Source organism: Podarcis bocagei, assembly GCF_964188305.1.
Source record: "Podarcis bocagei genome assembly, chromosome: 6".
Lineage (NCBI taxonomy): Eukaryota > Metazoa > Chordata > Lepidosauria > Squamata > Lacertidae > Podarcis > Podarcis bocagei.
In genome coordinates, this window is record NC_138130.1 from 101,318,343 (window position 1) to 101,325,024 (window position 6,682).

At 46.9% G+C, this 6,682-nt stretch overlaps 1 protein-coding gene across 1 annotated transcript in view; it reads left to right on the plus strand.

Annotated features, from left to right (window-relative positions):
- The window catches only part of P2RY6 (pyrimidinergic receptor P2Y6), a 50,087-nt gene that overhangs the window by 19,883 nt on the left and 23,522 nt on the right, over window positions 1-6,682 (plus strand). The window lies entirely within an intron of this gene.

Here is a 6,682-nt window from a genome sequence, read left to right on the forward strand (position 1 = left end):
GTGCAGCCAGCCCCTGCCGCACGTAATGGATGAGTCTCGAGCTCAGAAGAAAAATCGATAAATCTCTTTGCTTCGCTGCTCAACCTGTCGAGAGGCTATAAGAGAGGCTCTGCAGATTGATTCATCAGCTAATGTTTGCAAAGTGCCTGGAAGATATCATCACACACACATACCCCAACCCAGTGCCTTTTTTTAAAAAAAAGAGAGAGAAAAAGCAGAAAAGCCATTAGGGAAAGAGTAATTCCTTGTATCGAAGCAAAAAGCCCAGTCTCAGAAAGATGCAGATTTCAGCAGTTCTGTGTGGACCAGCTATTATCTGTTTGTTCACCACTGAGAGAGAGAACTTTTTGGGGGGGGGGGCGGATGCTTCAAGATGGGTGTCTGTTGTGAGATCTTATGTGCTGAAGAACCTCAAAGCGATGGCCAATCTAGAGCAGCATCCCGTACACACTGGCCAGTCAGATGTCCGCAAGCAGGATTTGAACACAAGATCAGCTTTCCCCTCCTGTGGTTTCCAGCAGAGGCTATTCAGAAGCACTGCTGCCTCCCACTGTGGAGTCTGAGTGTAGCCATCACAGCTAGTGGCCGTCGATAGCCCATGAATTTGTCCAATCTTCCATTAGTCCGTCACTGTGTCTGGTGGGAGAGAGTTCCGCAGTTCAACTCTGTGCTGTGTGAAGAAGGACTTTCTTTGATCTGAAACTTCCAGAGGTCAGCTTTGTAGGCTGCCCACGAATTCTAGGTAAAAAAAAAGGTGAAGGGCCCCTGGACGGCTAAGTCCAGTCAAAGGCGACTTTGGGGTTGCAGCGCTTATCTCGCTTTCGGGCCGAGGGAGCCGGCGTTTGTCCACAGACAGCTTTCCGGGTCATGTGGCCAGCAGGACTAAACCGCTTCTGGCACAATGGGACACTGTGATGGAAACCAGAGTGCACGGAAACGCCGTTTACCTTCCTGCCGGAGTGGTACCTATTTATCTACTTGCACTGGTGTGCTTTCGAGCTGCTGGGACCAAGCATCTACACGTTGTTGGCATCAAAATCCCAGTCTGCATTCCCCACCCCACCCTGTTTAAACTTCATTTACCCTTTGTGAGGAAATCTGTCAAGTTCTGAAGAAGAAAGACGTCACCAATGGCCTGTTTGCAAGGGAAGATAATCACTGGGGCAAAGCAGGGCAGAGACCTACCACCATTATTTTTCTAGACCCCAAAATTCAGAATGGTGGCTCCGAAGTCCATTGATTGTGCAGAAGGACTTGAGTTCAGTGGCAGGTCACAGGCCTTGCATGCAGAAGGCTAGCTCTGAGATATCGGACAGCCCCTGGCAGTCAATGTAACCCATATGGAACTAGATGCCCAAGCGATCTAACTCGATAGAATTCTGCTGCCAGAGATGTGCTCACTTTCTGAAACACGAGGTTGAGAGCAACTAAGGTGCTGGGCTGTTTTTGGCCTCGCTGGCAAAACCGCAGTCTGGACGTTCGTCCGCTGCAAGAGCATTTCCTCTTTTCCTCTGTCTTTTTGCATGTGGCGTCTGCATGCAGAAGGGGAGAGAGGATTCCCATCCGCTTTTGAAGATGTTGACAACACTTGCCTTCAAGTCTGCAGGAACCTCACCTACATTGGCAAAGGAAAGGCGCTTTATATGTGTTGTACATGCAGTTATAACACGGCGACACCGGATGGCGCTGTGGAGTTCCGTTTTTGCCAACTTGATTTCTTTCTTTCTTTCTTTCTTTTTGATGAAAAAAATCTTTATTGAAATTCATTAATGTCATTACAGATTTAACTTCTCACATACACATAGATACAAAAAATATATACAGTGTATTCTTATATTAGTTTAACATAAAATGTTAATTTAACTTTCTAATTCCACTTAGATATCCACTAAGCTAAAATCGTATAATGTTACATAAAATAAAGTAAAACAAACAAAGTAAAATAAATATAGACTTTCCATCATTTCCCGATATAGTTGACATTTGTGATTTTGAATGTACTTATAATTATCAGCTTACATTTAATATACTTTCTAATACTTTCTAACAACCTAGCGTACTGATTTTCCTTTATTTCTTAATATTTTATGTACACAACACTACCATAGATAATATGTTGCTGTTGTTATTATTTTTTGTAAGTATCTCTTAAACATTTCCCATTTTTTGACAAAATAATTGTAAACCCGATTTCTCATACAAAGTTTGCAACGCGTTTTACGGAAAAGCTTCTTGGATGTGTCTGGATACAGCCTTATTCCCCAAGGATTCGACAGAGACTCTGAGATTACAGTGGTGCCCCGCAAGACAAACGCCTCGCGAGACGAAAAACTCGCAAAACGAAAGGTTTTTTCGTTTTTGAGTTGCTTCGCAAGACGAATTTCCCTATGGGCTTGCTTCGCAAAACGAAGCTTGCCCTGCAAGCTCCGGGGACAGCGGGAAGCGCAGCGCGTCTTCCCCGCTGTCCCTGGACCTCTTTTGAAGCAAGGGGCGGCGGGGAGAAGCGATCTTCTCCACGCCGCCCCTTGCTTCAAAAGAGGTCCGGGGACAGCGGGAAGCGCAGCGCTTCTCCCCGCCGCCCCTTGCTTCAAAAGAGGTCCGGGGACAGCGGGGAAGACGCACTGCGCTTCCCGCTGTCCCTGGACCTCTTTTGAAGCAAGGGGCAGCGCGGAGAAGATCGCTTCTCCCCGTTGCCAGCCCCGCAATCTCCGGGGACAGAGGGGAAGGCGCAGCGCCTTCCCCTCTCTCCCCGGACCCCTTTTGAACCAAGGGGCGGCAAGGGGGAGAAGCGATCTTCTCCCCTCCGCCCCTTGCTTCAAAAGAGGGGACAGAGCGGCGCTTCCCCTCTGTCCCCAGACGGTCTCCATAGGAACGCATTGATTGATTTTCAATGCATTCCTATGGGAAACTGTGCTTCGCAAGACGAAAAACTCGCAAGAAGAAAAAACTTGCGGAACGAATTAATTTCGTCTTGCGAGGCACCACTGTAAGCTCTCTTGGGTGCAGCTAATCAGGCCCTGGAGACAATTCATTTGAAGCAGCTGGGTATTCCCTGACCTCCTCTTTTCCTATCTTGGGCTGCAGCTCCCTCCTTGCATCGTTTATTCTGTTATTACCAGATTGGGCACTGCTTTGGGCGAAGACAGAGGCGATGACCAGTTCCTCCTACTCCTCTCTCTGTCACCTCATAGCATTTGTGGACTCTCCTGCCTTGGTGGTTTTTAATCAGAGGTTGGGTGGCCACCTGCAATGGCTGCTTTAGTTGTGATCATTTTAAATTGCATTTAGTTATTTCATTGCATTTAGTTATTTCATTGCATTCAGTTATTTCATTGCATTTAGTTACTTCTTTGCATTTAGTTACTTCATTGAATTTAGTTATTTCTTTGCATTTAGTTACTTCTTTGCATTTAGTTACTTCTTTGCATTCAGTTACTTCTTTGAATTCAGTTACTTCTTTGCATCCAGTTATTTCTTTGCATTTAGTTATTTCTTTGCATTTAGTTATTTCTTTGCATTTGAGCTTTTTTTTGCATTCAGTTATTTCCTTGCAGGGCTGTGTGCGTTTGCAACCCCACCAGGGCTACCCAAACCTCTCTGTCCAATCCACTCCTTCAAAAGTGCAGATTGCAAGCTTCCCTGTGTAATGGGTATGAGTTACTCGTGCGTAAACTGGTGCCTCTCTAGGCTAATTTGACTTGTCAAACCTTTCTGACTGCACAGCCCCTTCTCATCGTGGCTGCCTCAGTCACTGGCAGAATCCGTCAGTGGGCGTTTCTTGAACCTCTTCCAACATAAAAGTTGTTTGACACCCAGTCTCCTCCTCCTCTCTCTGCATGGAAGTCTTCTGCGCAGGGAGGGCGTGGGTAGCGGAGGACCTGGGCTCTCCTCACTGATGTCCAGTGAAGAGTCCTGGAGCCCTCTCTCCAATTCCCCCATCTGCCCCCCTTTATCCCTGGTGTTGCGCTGAATGGCTTCCCCCTCTACTGAGCTGTTTCTCCCCCTGCTGCTGGGTCCTTCGCCAGCATCATCTGGGAGCCTCCCCTTCGCCTCTCGCTCCGATGTCAGTTCCCTGACACCTCGTTTATTGACCAAGCTCAGAGCAGCCTCCTCCTCGACCTGACGCCCTCCAGATGTTCTGGACTACATTTCCCACCAGCCCCAGCCAGCACGGTCCCTGACCAGGGATGGTGGGAGTTGTAGTCTAAAACATCAGGAAGAAGCGTTGCAGGGGGTTGGACTAGATGACCCTCAGGGTCCCTTCCGATTCTGCGATTCTATGATTTTATGATTTGGCGGTGGTAGGTGCGGTGGTTGGATGCACAGCTGGACGAGCCAGCTCTCCCTTGAATAGCTGTGGTTGCTGGAGCCATAATAATAATAATAATAATAATAATAATAATAATAATAATAATAATTTTATTTATACCCCGCCCTTCCCGGTTTAAAAACTGGGCTCAGGGTGGCTAACAGCAAATATAAAACATTGATTAAAATGTGACTTAAAAACAGCATAAAACATCATAGAATACAACAAAAAATGCAGCATGACTATCAATAAAATTCAAAAATTCAGGGGTCATTTTTTTGGGGGGGGGGACAAAAACAACAACAACAATTGTGTAGCCAGCGACTCACTCTATCATGGGGATTCGAACCGCCGACCTTCCGATCGGCAAGCCCAAGAGGCTCAGGGGTTTAGACCACAGTGCCACCTGCGATCTTCCCTTGAGTAGAACTCTAGGATCCACACCTATTAAACCCATGGGGAAGGAGCGGCAGTGGCTGTTGATCAGGTACCGGGCCATCTCCAAAGTCTTGTTAAAAGATAATGTCCCATATGCCTTGGGATAAGCTTACCTGTGAGTCCACCTGCCCCTGTGCAGACCTGTACTTTGTCCACCGGGGGAGATTCTGGGACTGCGTCCATCGTAGAAGCCAACTCCATGGGGCTGAGGGGTCTTCACCCCCCCTTAAATATTTGGACCTCCTCCCCAAAGTTAATGGGCATCGCCATTCAAATGGTGTGTGTGTGATTGGTTATGCGGGACAGGGCTTGCCTGCTCCCCCCCCCCCAATATTTTATTCAAGTTGGCACCCCTGGCACCCATATTTTTCCCAGGTGCCCTTTGAAATACTGACTGGGCACAGCAGTGCCCACAGCTATCGGGCTGGCAGTCCCTGCCAGAGACAGTTCCTTTATTTGTTCACGCTATGTCTGTACTGCTTGCTATATTTAAAAATATCTCAAAGTGAAAACAACAGCAACTGGAAGAGCCACAGATATTACCAAAACGCAGTTAGCTCGTAAAAGAGGGTAAGTCCAGTGGGGCTTACTTCTGGGCATAAAAAGAAAAATTAGGATGGCACTATAACACATTTATCATGGTTTATAAGCCTTTGTGAGCATAATTTGGAAGAAGGCTCTGAAAATTCGGCTCTGACCCCTGACCCCTTATATGGGATTTCCTATATACATTTTCCCTTGACTTTTTTGCTGGCCCATGTAGGACCAGCATGGATAGCTGGCTCGGGTGAATATCTGATGTTTCCTCCCTTTATGGTCTTGATTTATGGGCTCCTACTAAAATCAGGCTGCATTTTAAGCTGTATTTTAAGCCATATTTTAATTAACTGTTTGTTTGTTTGTTTGTTTGTTTGTTTGTTTGTTTGTTTGTTGCTTCTATTACATTTTATTGTAATTCATATTTGGTGTTAGCCACCCTGAGCCCAGCCCTGGCCGGGGAGGGCTGGGTATAAATAAAAAATTATTATTATTATTGACCCATAAAACGCACAATAACTTCTATAATTTGCCTTATTGGGTGAAGGGGAAGGGAAAAAGCCTTGCATTCTTCAGTCTGGATTCTTGCTCTGCTCCAGAGGTTGAACATAAGTTTCACAACGCCACAATATTCACGTTAGGAATATTAACAGCTCTTGTCTCGTTCGCACTGAGTGACGTTTTCCGGAGATCTTCTTTCTTTGATTGAAGACATCCTCCTGGGGTGTTTGGCTGCTTTCTGCCGATAAGATCAGACGTGACCCAGCCATGAACACAATACCGCTGCTTTCGCCAAGCCGGTGCCCACCGGATGTTTTGAACTTCATTTCCCATCATCCTCAGCACCGCAAGACTTTGAAGTCACAAACCTCCAGAGGGCACCAGGTTGGGGAAAGCTGGGGCAGGTTGTTTTGGCGAGCTCAGCTTCGTTTTGCAAGCTGGGAAAGTCCCTGGTCTTTATCCTCACCCTAACAGTCAGGCGTGCTTTTTGAGCCGACTTGAAGACTCAAAAGTCTACAAGGAAAACAAAGCCCTGGGGGGAGTTTGTTGAGAGATGGAGGAAGCTGATCCTTGATTGCTGATTCCCGGAAGGGAGACGGGAGGCATCAGCCGTGATTCATATCTTAGACGCAGATCGTATTCTCTTGACTTGATGCTGACATGTACCTTTGCCATTGACGCAACCCGACAGCCAGGCAGGGTTGGGAGGGGCTGGGAAATCATTTAGCAGTCCCTGTGGGCAGGTCAGAAAGCAGCCGGATTTTGATGGAGAAGGTTGCCTAAGGTGAAAGGGTTAAGCACCCTGCTGCGCCCGCTCACCGCTGCTATTTTGCTCACATTTATTCAACGAGAGCGGTGCCGATCTGTTAGAAAATTGGGAGCCTAACCCTGTCTTTC